The 11,650-nt window shown below is 57.1% G+C and overlaps 1 long non-coding RNA gene across 1 annotated transcript; it reads left to right on the top strand.

Annotated features, from left to right (window-relative positions):
- The first annotated feature begins 9,616 nt into the window (after window positions 1-9,616).
- LOC117095855 lies at window positions 9,617-10,281 on the top strand. The gene is made up of 2 exons (XR_004442211.1): window positions 9,617-9,705; window positions 9,827-10,281. It is a non-coding gene; the product is annotated as an uncharacterized LOC117095855 (long non-coding RNA).
- Window positions 10,282-11,650: the final 1,369 nt, after the last annotated feature.

Raw genomic sequence — 11,650 nt, forward strand, 5'->3', positions numbered from 1 at the left:
CCTGGCGTGAAGACCCCCTGCCCAGCCCTGTGGGGGTCCTAGCAACCCCAGAAGCCCTGCTAGGACCCTGGCACAGGCCCCACTTCCCTGAGACTCAGCTTCCCCATCATTAAAGTGAAGCCTGGTGTCTGCCTCCGAGTGCAGTGAAAATTAGATTACGGAAGCCACAGAGGCGCTCAGCACAGTGCCCAGCGCAGGGCCGGGACCCAGAGTGGACTGTACCGTGGGACTGCCTCAAAGAAATCTTAGCAAACACAGGAAGCCAGCCACCCGTGCAGCCATGGGGCCAGGAAGCCCGCCCTTTACCAAGTATTTGGGTATTTTTTCTCTGTGCTAACAGCCCAGACGGAGCCACAGCCTCAACCTCTGTGTGCTGATAACACCAAGCTGGGGCGCCGGGGCCATGCAGGGGACGGTGCCGGCCTGAGGCTGCAGCCTGGGTCTGGATGCCTTTCTAATTCAGGGCCTCCTCGCGGCCTGGCTCCATAAATGGTCAAATGCAGCCTGACGGCACAGCCTCCTATCAGCTCTGGGCTCCATACTGCCACACAGCCCACATGCCCCGTTCCCCAGGAGACGCCCGCAGGTGGGCAGCGTCACTCCCACCCGCCAAGCACACACTGTCCCCATCTCGTGTCCTGAGGAGCCGGAAGCAGCTGCTTCCTCCCAGCCTGAAAGCTGCACCTCAGGCTGCACTCGGCTCCCCGAACCCACCCTCCGCTGCCCTGCAGTTCGCCAAGGGAGCTACCCTTCCCATATAAAAATTTCACCTCCATTTCCTTGTAAAGAAGAAACATTTCTGACATCAAGGAAGATTCTAATTTGAAAAGCAAGTGATTCATCTCCTGGTGCCACACAGCAGATGCAGGTGTTACCAGCCTGGGTGGGGCGCCCGAGCTGGGGGCCTGGGGTCCTCTGGGAGGGGCAAGAAGGCAGCGATGCCGGCCCCCACCTCTGTCTGCCCATCCCATCTGCTTCCACACACCGCCCTGCCATAGCTGCTTGCAGCCCCTTCTCTGTCGGTTTCCCCATCTTTTGGTTTGGTGATAATCAGAGTTCCCATCCGGGGATGCCACCCTCTGTGTGATGGGAAGGAAAGGCGACCCTGCGTCCGAGTCCTCCTGGGGGAAAAGCAACGATGCTGGGACCAGCCCCCAGCCCCAGCTGTCAGGAGCTCTCCAATCCCAGCGAGGAGGCCCCACACGTGGCTAGGTCCCCAGACCCCAGGGACTGAAGGAAGTGGAAAGGAGGGCCCCCAGTCCTAACTAAGGGCTCAGACCTCCCAACGCACATCTAGGCACGCCCCCACCCCCAGGCCTGGTTCTAGGTCTGCCCACTCCAAGAAGGCCCCCAGCAAGGCCGCAGTCAGAGGGGCTGTGTCCCAGGCCGGGCTCACGCTCAGTCCTGCCGCCCCGGGGGTAGGTCCGGCCCCTGGCCCATGTGCTGTGGAGCCTTCAGAGTGTCTGTGAGGCCCCTTCCTTGGAGGGCAGCCGCCGAGGGGCTGCTGTGGGACTGGGGAGCCTCCTGGCAACAAGCACTCCCAACGTGTAGCTGGGACGCTGATATGGGGACAAGATCCTGGCTTTGAAGAAAGCCCTTTCCACCCTGTCCACGTGGGGGTCTCGCATTTCCTCTGTGAACTCCAAGCTCCCCCTGGTGAACCCTGTGCAGGCAGTGGGCAGCATCTGGCACTTGGGAGGCGCCGTTTCTTCCACACTCGCGTGTCCTCAGCCCAGATCTTCCGGTGAAGTTTCCCCAGCAAGTGGCTTCCCCTGCCCCCTCCACCCTGCCAAGTGCGGTTCCTGGGCCCCCGCCCTTCCCTTCTCAGCCTCTGCTCCTGGGTCTAGGGCATGCATCCAGACATCTACGCTCAGGGAGGCCACCTCCTCCCTCACTTGTAACTACCACAAACCTGCCTGGGACCTTGTTCTACCCTTTCCAAAAGTCCTCAGGACCTCTCTGCCTACGGAGCTCCCCAAACGCCCTGTGAGCTCTCCCGGGCCCCTCCTCTCCTTGCTAACAATGTCCCACACGGTGCTGCCTGCCTGGCCCCAAAAGAAAAGGGCCCTGGAGTGAGTTCTGAACACAAACTCACTGAAAGTGGTCCCCTGCTCCCCCTGCCGAGTCTGCCCCTCCTCGGACTCTCCCCTTGGGCAGAACCTGTCGGGGCCTGACCTTTCCTTCCTGAAACAGCCTCGGGCTGGGAGGAGAGGGATCCACCCTTGGCGCTTGAAGCATTCAGCAGGAATCAGTCCTCGGGGACCGAGACCCAGCGACCAGCCCTGCCTCACAGGCGCCGGTCCTGGGCAGGCTCCCTTGCTTGACTCCCCGTGCCCACCCTGCACACCCTCAGCCCTCTCCCTCTTTCCTGCCCACCACCCTGGAGCCGGGGCCTCTGGTCCTGGCCTCCCCTGTGGAAGAATGAGGGCGAGCGAGGGGCTGGGTCAACAGCACAGCAGTGGGGGAGCCCACAGCCTCCACAGAGGGAGGCACCCAGCCTCCTGGAGGAAGTGGCTGGGCAGCGCTGGCACCATGCCACATCCCTGCCAGAGCAATGGGGCCAGCGTGGCCACCCCATCCAGTGGTCCCCGTCTGGCTGAGAGTCCCCAAGAGGCAGCACCCTCTTACTGGGAAGTCAGGCAGGGCTCTATGCAGGAGCTGACACTCACACGGCTACCACAGGCCTGTGTGGACCCCCAAGAGCCAGGAGGCCACCTGCTGACGGTCCCTCTTAGGGTCTGGATCGTGGGCAGCTCAGCACGGCATGGAGTGCTTCCAGGTTGTGGTGTCCTCATGATGCCGAGGCCTGAGATCCCTGGAGGAAAAGCAACACCTTCCAAGTGATGGGGCCAAAGGCTGGCGAGGCTCACAGCCCTGGAGCTGACGGCCCCCAGACAGAGGCATGGACAGCGTTTCCCTGTCGGCCCCTCCACCAGCGGCAATTTTCCCACCGGTCTCCCAGCTCCCTGGAACTCTCCCCGCACCTGCCCCTGGCTGTTAGCTGAGCCCCACTGTGGGAGCAGCACAGGGCTGAGTGCCTGGGCCTGGCCCTATTGCCTGTGGGTTTCCACCAGGAATTTAAGAGTCTGAAGGCTGGGGACCCTAAGGGACCACCCATTAGGGCTGAGGGCTCTGGAAAGAAGTTCGGGATGAAGAAGTTCCGGAGAGCGCTGGACTCATTTTCCTGGGACAGACAGAACCAAGTGGCCACCACTGTGCAGCTTCAACACCTGGCATTTGGCGCCTCTCAGTTCCAGAAGCCGGGATGCAAGGTTGTGGTGTGGGCAGCGCTGGCTGCACTGTCCCCAGGCCTCTCAGGCTTCTCCTGGTCTCCTGGGCCTGGGGGAGCCCAGCTAGGCTCTGGGAGGAGGGGCGTCGAGGGGGTGCTCCACGAGATGCTGCCCAGCCAGGGTGGGTCCCCCCCACACACACAGCCTCCAAGCATAGCGTGGCCCTCCACCTCCACCACTATGGACTCTCATCTCCCTGCGGCTCCATCTGGGGTTGGTGCCCTGGCTGTGCTGCCCGCAGACCAGGGATTGGGGTCAACGGGCAGGAGATGGTGGGGCAGATAGAAGCATGGGAAGCCCAGAGCCCTGAACACGGTCAGCGTCACTCAAATCCAGAAGGGATGGAGCGGGGGCACTCGGGGATTCCTAGGCAGAGGCTGCCCGGGCACTGGAGGTGGGGTGGGCACCCAGGAAGGCAGCCGTGGCCAGCGCCGGGTTCTCGGAGCTGGGTCTTTTCCACCACTGTGGCTGGAAGACGCCACACGGATCGAGGCCACATGATGGACAGCTTGGTTGCTGACCATGCGAGGTGAGAGTCGGCAGGAAGACCAGGCCGTGGTCTCAGGGAGGAAAAGGCCCCTCCACAGACCCCACGTGGCTGGGGTGGCCGTTGTGGGGTCTGTGGAGGGGCCTTTTCCTCCCTGACGCCCCTGCTCAGCCTCAGTGGACAGGGCGGCCACCGGGCCTGGGTGCTTCAGCCCTGGCCCGGCCTCCAAGGAGCAGGCGATGCCGGGGGAGGCAGCTGTGCTGCCTGCAGAGAGCGGGCAGAGTCGGCTCTGGTTTGCTTTCTTCAGATTGGCTTTGTTTTTTTTCCTTCAACCAAAGCATCTGAGACAGAGGAGGGTAAGAAAGCTCGTCTCTAGGGAAGGCCACCATCCTGAAATTAAAGTATGCCACCACACCTGACTAATTTTGGGGTTTTTTGCTCTTTTAAATTTTTTGTAGAGACAGAGTCTCGCAATGTTGCCCAAGCTGGTCTCAAACTCCTGGGTTCACCCACCTCAGCCTCCCGAAGTGCTGGGATAATAGGCGTGAGCCACCACACCCAGCCCAATTCCTTGATATATCTTCTCAGGGGGTCTGTGTCTTAAACAGGAAATATTCAAACGCCCTTTCTCTAACTAAAGTATAAGGTTTTCAGATTACTTTTATGTTTATAAGATCTTGTGGCTACTGACGGTTTATTTTTTGCAATTATAACCAGCCCAATTTCCCAGGGTCTCCCTACGGGCGCGGGGCAGGGGGAGAGACTCCAGAGGGGGCTGCGGAGTCACTGGGAAACGCAGGTGAGGGAGGCCCGGGCTGGAGGCAGTGGCCGCTCCTCACGGGTCAGGGGCCTCCTTCGGCCGCCATTGCCTTAGCAGCGCCGAGTTCTTTCTGGGGCAATCACCACTGTTGGTTTCATCTCCCAGCACTGCCCACTGCCCACAGCGCCTCCTGCCCCCACGCTGCACCCCTTTCGGCGGTCATTTCCTTCCCTGGGGTGGAGGCAAGTGTAGAGCCAGCTCTTAGAGAGAGGCCAGCCACCTGCAGAGTGGGAACCCTCCTGGGCCCCCTTGCCCGCCCCCAGTCCTAACCTGTCCCTTCCCCCATGAGTCTGTGCCCCCGCCAGCAAGGGCATCCATCCCACACTCTGGGCCTGGCCATCTCACACCCCACACTCTGGGCTGATCTTCAAAGGGAAGCTGCTGTTTAAATATTTACTCGTCCTTGGACTGCCTGGACTTTCATTCAGACTCTGAATCAAAAGAGGGGGAAAAAAGCATTTTAAAGATGGCTGAAGGCCCGGTGCAGTGGCTCACACCTGTAATCCCAGCACTTTGGGAGGCCGAGGTGGGCAGATCACAAGGTCAGGAGTTCAAGACCAGCCTGGCCAACATGGTGAAACCCTGTCTCTACTAAAAATATAAAAATTAGCCAGGCGTAGTGGTGGGTGCTTGTAATCCCAGCTACTTGGGAGGCTGAGGCAGGAGAATCCCTTGAACCCAGGAGGCGGAGGGTGCAGTGAGCCGAGATCACACCACTGAACTCCAGCCCGACCAACAGAGTGAGACTCTGTCTCAAAAAAAAAAAAAAAGAAAAGAAAAAGAAAAGAAAAGGAAAAAAAAGATGGCTGAAGCCTGGAAACACTGGGTTAGTGATGGTTGTGCTCTCAGCCCTGCGGGGCTCTGGCACTTCCGTCTCCAGCTCAGCCTCACACTGCTCCCAGGGGTTCCCTGTGCTCTGGAGGCAGGGCTGTGTGCAGCAGGGTGGGGCACCAGCCAGGCCTGAGACCTCGCCTGCCCTCCAGGACCTGCTGACCCCACTAGGCCTTCGGTCCTGCCTTGCCCAGTGGCCGACTGAACAGAGCCCCTGTGGGCCTTGCATGGCCACGCCTCCGGGGGCTACTCCACGGTGGGGTCAGGGGGCGACTGCCACCCTCCCCATCTCTGGGAGGGACGCAGCTCCCAGCCCACATGCACCCGCCTTGGACGGGGAAGGAAGGGGTGCCCCCTTCAGTGTGTGAACCCCCAGCATTTCCCTCTGCGGGGACCGCACATTTTCTGTACAGAAAGAACTTTGCTCTCCAGGGGCATTTTGCTGAAACAGCTCGTAAGGCATGGCGCCTGGCTGGTGCCTCTGCCCGCTATGGGGAGCGGGAGACAATATAGGAAGCTCTGTACTCTCTGATCAATATATCGGTAAAATGAAAACTGCTCTAAAAATAGTCTTTTAACTTAAAAGAAAGGAGGAGAATAATGAGGCCAAGGGCTTGGCCATTTTCTGAACAAATCTAGTTTTGTGGGTTCCCAGCTGCCTGAGTCCCCTCCCAAGGTAGTGGCGACCTGCCCTGGGCAGTCTGTGCCCGGGACTCTCAGAGCCATCAGTGTGCCCAGGCTCTCCCCAGCTCTCTGACTCCTCACTGGACCCAGGGCAGCCTGCCAGGCCGGCAGTGGGTGGGTATTTGCTTGCATTTGCTTTGACAAATCGCCACTCCGCGTGGAGGTGCCAGGAGTGTGATTTACTGGGCGTGTGATGACTACAGCTCCCGTAGCCAGGCCTGCCTGTCAACCAGTGCTTTTGGCTTTCACTGAGGGGTGGACTTCACTACGGGGCATTGCCAGCTGATCAGGACCCCAAGTCCTAAAGCAGAGCCACCGTGTCCACTCCACCTGCCCATGGGAGCTCTGTGCCCAGTGGTGAGCCCAGAGGGACGACGACCTCCTGTAGAGGGGTCCCCACCAGTCCTAGCAGCCAAAGGTGCCCTAAGAGTGAAAGGACATACCAGATTGTCCTCCTGACAGGAGTGACCAGGGCAGGAGAGCTGCTATTTCTGGCCTAGGGCCCATTTTTCAGAGTAAATTCATTTTCTAGGCAGACGCACACACTCTCTCACTTCCTACAACTCTTTTCTCCAGATCATTCCTTCAGCCAGCTTTTTCTCAGCCGGGATTCCAGAAAATAATGAAGCCTTGCAAAATGCTCTTGAGTGGCTGTTCTCGGTTCACCAAGGGTGGTGGGAGCCAGGCCCTTTCTAGGTACCGGGGGAAAGAAGGTAGTTTCGTGGGGTCTCTGGCATCAGCTCCACTCCTTCACTCCCTCCCAGATCACTAGTGCGAAGGGACATGCCAGGCCTCTCCTCTAGGACAAAAACTAGTGTTTCTCTTGGATTCACTGAAACAAGCTGGGCTGCCCCTTCTTACAGGTGGGGCTTGGGGCCCGTGGAGGGGAAGGGCCTGCGAGGTCCTGTTGGTGATGACTGGGCCAGCCGAGAGCCCAGGGAAGTCCCTGTCCTCAGTCTGTGTCTTGATGTCCTCCCACCCGGTCACACAGGGACTCACTCTAGGTCACAGGGCTGCAGCGGGTTGTATTCAACCCAGTGGCCCCCACATAATCCTTCAAGGACCAGCCTCCCATGCCCAGCTTCTGGCACTTCCTCTCTGGGCCTGTGCCCGGCAGCAGGACACCCCTTTCCACAGGCAGAGCAGCCCCACACTCTAGTCCATTGAAAAGCCTGGTGAGGCTGAGCACGGTGGCTCAAGCCTGTAATCCCAGCACTTTGGGAGGCCGAGACGGGCGGATCACGAGGTCAGGAGATCGAGACCATCCTGGCTAATACGGTGAAACCCCATCTCTACTAAAAAATACAAAAAACTAGCCGGGCGAGGTGGCGGGCACCTGTAGTCCCAGCTACTCGGGAGGCTGAGGCAGGAGAATGGCGTAAACCTGGGAGGCAGAGCTTGCAGTGAGCTGAGATCCGGCCACTGCACTCCAGCCTGGGCGACAGAGCAAAGAAAAGCCTGGTGAGATGCCAGGCCATGAGCGTGGAGCCTGGCGGTGTGTGTCAGGAGGAGGTGGTGGCAACCTTGACAGTGGTGGTCCTGACTCAAGAAGCCTGACTCGCAAGGACTCCAGAGGGAGCAACTGACATGATGTGTTTCCTGATGGGAGGGTGGCCCAACTGTGAGGGCATCTCCACCACCTCACCATCATCATCAGAGCCACAGGATTTGGGGGACAGAGGAACATGGTAGATGACACTACAGAGACGGCCAGCAGAATCCAGAGTGTCGGAAGTTCTACAGGACAAAGGACCAGGTTTCTTCAACAGATAAATGAGAATGATGGGGGAGGGGCATGGACGCTCTCGGCATTCCAGAGGGACTTCAGAGTCACAGCGAGCCTTGGACTTTGTACTCAAACAAACCAACTCTGAAAAGACAGGAGACAACCAGGGAAATTTCAGCACTGCTAGCGATTATCACAAAGAATTCGTGGTTCATTTTTTAGGTGTGATAAGGGTAGTACAGTTATGTTTTTGGAAGAGTCCCTATTCTGTACAGCGACCCACTGAAGTATTTTTCTGATGAAATAAGGTCAGGGGTTGCTTTAAAAGAATCCAGGAAGAGGAGGGGTGAGGGACAGTGGGTCGGAGGAGGGAAGAAGGGTTACAGGTCAGACAGGCCTGCCACGATACGGCTCCCTCTCAAGTTCTTGATTGGAAAAAATGCATGATAAAAAGTTAAAGGTCCATGACCCAAAATTAACAATAATTACAAAAAACAAGCCTGTCCTTACAGTGAGGCTAAACTTTTTCATGTCTTCTAACTCTAGCCCCGGGGTCAAAAACAAAAGGGAGGATCACAGGCCCCAGGGAGGTACAGGAGGAAAATATTAATACTTGTCCTTCTTTCAAAATCTCATCTTTAAAAGTATTTAAGATGCCTATATTCTACAATCTATGTAATATTTTACCATTAGCTAGTCCATTTGACAAGTGTTAAAAAATCAATGTGTCAGGCTGGGCATGGTGGCTCATGCCTGTGATCCCAGCACTTTGGGAGGCTGAGGCGGGTGGATCACCTGAGGTCAGGAGTTTGAAACCAGCCTGGTCAACATGGTGGAACCCCCGTCTCTACTAAAAATATACCAATTAGCCGGGTGTGGTGGTGTGTGCCTGTAACTCCAGCTACTCAGGAGGCTGAGGCAGGAGAATCACTTGAACCCGGGAGGCAGAGGTTGCAGTGAGCTGAGATCGCATCACTGCACTCCAGCCCGCGTGACACAGTGAAACTCCGTCTCAAAAAAAAAAAAAGAATTCAATGCGTGTACATGTATCGGGAGTGTGCACGCAAACTCTTTCGATTGTTAAAGGATGGGTTTCACAAAAGCTTGGGGACCACGCTACTAGAACCCTGCCCTCGTAGGCCCAAAGCGACGCACCCTGGTGGACTTCCATGAGCTGTGACCACCAGCCACCACGACAGTGTGCCCAGCCCACCCTGGTCCCAGCTAGCTCTGACCCCTGCCCTGCCGGCATCGCCCTGAGATTCTTCTGCAAATTACGGTCTTCTCAGACTCTCTGTTGCCCCTGGAGTCTCAGGGCTGGGTTCTCAACAGGCAGAACCACAGGGCTGCATTTCGGGTTGTCTCTGAAAAATGACCTGCCAATAGAAAGTTGGGGACGAAAGCCCTCCAACAGTACGTCCAAGCGACCCCCAGGAGAAACCACAGTGGGGTGCTGGAGGATCCCCAACGAGGCATCCTTGACCTCCCTGCTGTTACTTCCACCCACATCAGAGTCCTGAGGCCTCTTCTGATTTCCTACTTGGACGTGCCTGAAATGCCGCTTCCAAAACCCACATTCCCGTGGTTGCAGAGGCCACAAGGGAAGGCCCCTGTGTTATTTTTTCAGGACCCAAAACCACGAAGATGCCAAGAATCACAACTTTCACACAAAGGACACACTTTCTTTGATGGAATCTTCAGATCGCACATCACAAAGGCAGCACGCCATCATTCTTTCAAATGTCCCAAAACACGTAAAGAACGTTCCGCTGCAGATCCAGCTGGTTTCACGGGTGTGTGGCCTCCTCTTCCGAAGTCATTTCATTCTTCGGGGTCTTTGACACGCTCTGGCAGCAAGCGCGGAGAGGTGAAGAACGGGCAGTGTTTGTGCTGAGAGTGGGTTGAGAGCGCGGCCCTGCCCACTCCAGCCTGGGGCATCCCATCTCCGCCAGGTTCTGGGCTTTGCATTCTCATTTAATTCTTCCCAGGCAAGAGCACAAGGAAACAAAGTAGAAGAATTCAGAGAAACAGCTGCAGGCCCCAGCTCAAAGGCCAACACCAAAAGTGAACACCTCTGGGTGCTCTTGCCTTCAAGAAGGTGGGGAGGTTCAGAGAAGGCAGCGTCCACCCCTCGCAGGGAACCTCAGTTCCTGGTCTGTGGTCCCGTGAAGGACGTCAGGCTGGCAGACTGGAGCACACCCCTTCTTTTTAACCCCTCTTGAAAGCTTCCTTGAATGTGCCAGTCCCGCCCCCTGGAGCAGGAAAGAAAACAGAAGGCCTAGGACACTAGAGGGGTCCCGAGCTTTCCAGAGCTCTGGCCACCAGCAGGTCTGACTGTTCAGGGCCAGACACACACCGACCACATCCTGACCTCAGGATGGCCCGCGGAAGTACCTGGCGTTTCTTCTTAGCCAACTCCCTTCATTAAAAGACAGGTGAGGGTTCCAACGCCGCACTCTTCATTCTCAAAACTCTTATTTCAGGGCCGAAGCCCAGATGTCCAGCCCGTGGGAAATCCCCTTAGCCTGAGCTTGGCACCCAGAAACTGGAGACTAAATACACAGGGACTGGGGTCTGAGTCCTTCCTCAGGGATGGGGATGGGGGCCACAGTCCACACACACACCACACCACACCACACACGCCCCGCACTCACCACATACACACCAAACACCACATACAGCACACACCACACACACCACACACCACGCATCACACCATGTCACACACATCACATATCACACACACACCACACGCCTCACAACACACATCATACACCACACACATCACACACACTACACACCTCACACACACCATATACCACACATACACCATATATCACACACACACCACACACACACACATCACACACCACACATATATCATACTACACACCTCATACTACACACCATATACCACACAAAGGCACCACATATCACACACACACCACATATCACACACATCACACACCACATACTTCACACACACCGCATACCCACCGCACACTACACACCACATACCTCACACACAGATATCACGCACTATATACCTCACACACAGCACACACCACACACACACCCACATACCTCCCATACACACCACACACAATCACACACTACATCTCATCTCACACATAACATACACCACATACACCGCCCCCACCACACACTACATAGCTCACATATACACAACACACACCTACCTCACACACACGCCACACACACTCCACATCCCTCACACAAACACATACACACATCACACAGTATATATCACACATACACAATACATACCTCACACACACCACATACCTCACACAACCATACACTACACACACACATCCCACACTACCTACTTCACACACATACTGCATACCTCACACATTTCACACACACACCACACACCTCACACGTTTCCTTGCAGAGCCGTCTCCACGCACCCACGCTGCTGTTCCCATGAGTCCCCATGAAGGCACACACCTCCAAGGCTGTCCACCCTGTTCCCGTGTGGCTCTGCGCGCCCCAAATTCACCCCATTTCCCCCGCAGCCCGGCCCCCACCCTCCCTGCCCCCCTGAGACCAGGGCCATCAGCACAGCCTCTGCTGCCACTGGCCTTGTGCCCGGAACCCGCCATGCACCCCGCATTGGCTGTGTCTCCCTCTCCCTCCACTGGACAGGATGGGGCTCCCTAGCTGCTCACAGCTACCCCGGCCACCAACTTCTACTGGAGGCATGTCTGCCTCCCCCGCGTCTCCCACCCCAGCTCCTCACAGCTACCCCGGCCACCAACTTCTACTGGAGACATGTCTGCCTCCCC

This window comes from Trachypithecus francoisi, unplaced genomic scaffold (assembly GCF_009764315.1).
Source record: "Trachypithecus francoisi isolate TF-2019V2 unplaced genomic scaffold, Tfra_2.0 Lachesis_group14, whole genome shotgun sequence".
Lineage (NCBI taxonomy): Eukaryota > Metazoa > Chordata > Mammalia > Primates > Cercopithecidae > Trachypithecus > Trachypithecus francoisi.